Raw genomic sequence first — 1406 nt, forward strand, 5'->3', positions numbered from 1 at the left:
TGAAGAGGAGCTGCAGGTTTTCAGTTCAGATTTGTAGAGTCGGCAGTCCTAGTGTTTACTGCTGCCACATCAGCAAATTCCGCGGAAACGAGCGTCAGGTATGGAATGACCGGGATTCTTAAGTTTAGGGTGCTGATTTCAGAGATTGGAAGTTGAGGGTTCGATCCCAACCACCCCTACAAACTCGAGGCTTAAAATAGACTTTACTCTTTTAAAATAAAAGTAAAAAAGGAAAACATAGAGAGATTATAATAATGAATACAAGCAAAAAACAACAGAAAAAAGGCAGCATTAACTTGGCTAGCAGGGCCGCCGGGTGCATTTGTTATTTCTCTGGTGGGCTCGTCATGGGCTTACCGGGCCAACAGCCAGCCTTGGCGGCGTTTTGCTGGGACATGTCCCCTCTCTCAACTAACCCAAAAGTGAAAGAAAAGCACAGACTGACCCTCCGGTGAAACTATTTCACCCATCTAATCCTTTTGTGTGGTGTCCCTCCCATCGGCGCCACACATGCCAGTGTGGCGCCCCTCCTGCCGGCGCCACTCTCCCAGCCGACGTGGCGCCGTCGACGCTGAGCTGGTCCGCCGATCCGACGTGGCAGCATGTGTGGCGCCCCTCCCATCGGCGCCACACATGCCAATATAATTGCCCAAAACATACTGTGAGACAATTCGTCTGGGACTTAGCCGTTTTGGCGAGCCTCTACTTGTGGCGCCGATGCCACGGGCGCCACACTAGCATGTGTGGCGCCGATGCCACGGGCGCCACACATCCACTTAAGTGTGGCGCCCGCGCCCGCCCCCGGCCCGACCCTCTCTTTCTCTTCTTTCTCTCCTCTCTTTCTCTCCTCCAACCGCCGCCTCCGGCCACCTCTCCGCCGCCCCCCACCAAATCCTCCACGGATTGGACAGATCTGGCCGGCCAAATCCATCCCCATACAATCCTCAAGGTATTCCCCTTCGTTCCCCTTCGATTCATCCAAGATTTGCTCCGATTGAATTCGATTTAGACATGGAACCTAGATTGAAAATGTTTGTTGTTGGAATCTATATTGGTGTGTATGTATTGAAATTGATAGCCTCATTGTATGCTTGTGTTTGAACCATAGATTTGTTGGAACCATATATGTTAAATTTGGCTAGATTTGTACATGAACCCTAGACATGGAAACTAGATTTGAAATGGCTATGTATGTGTTGAAATGGGTATGTAAGTGTTGAATGTGTATGTGTAGGAACCCTAGATATGTATGTATCCTAGATTTGTGGAGGAACCCTAGGCATCAAATTTCATGAATGTGTATGTGATGACCCAGCGTACCACTGCATGGTGTAGTACACAAGTCGTTGACATAACACAAGTGAAACACCGTTCCACTCATATTACATCTCTCAGAGTGGTACAAC

Source organism: Lolium rigidum, chromosome 1 (genome assembly GCF_022539505.1).
Source record: "Lolium rigidum isolate FL_2022 chromosome 1, APGP_CSIRO_Lrig_0.1, whole genome shotgun sequence".
Classification (NCBI taxonomy): Eukaryota; Viridiplantae; Streptophyta; class Magnoliopsida; order Poales; family Poaceae; genus Lolium; species Lolium rigidum.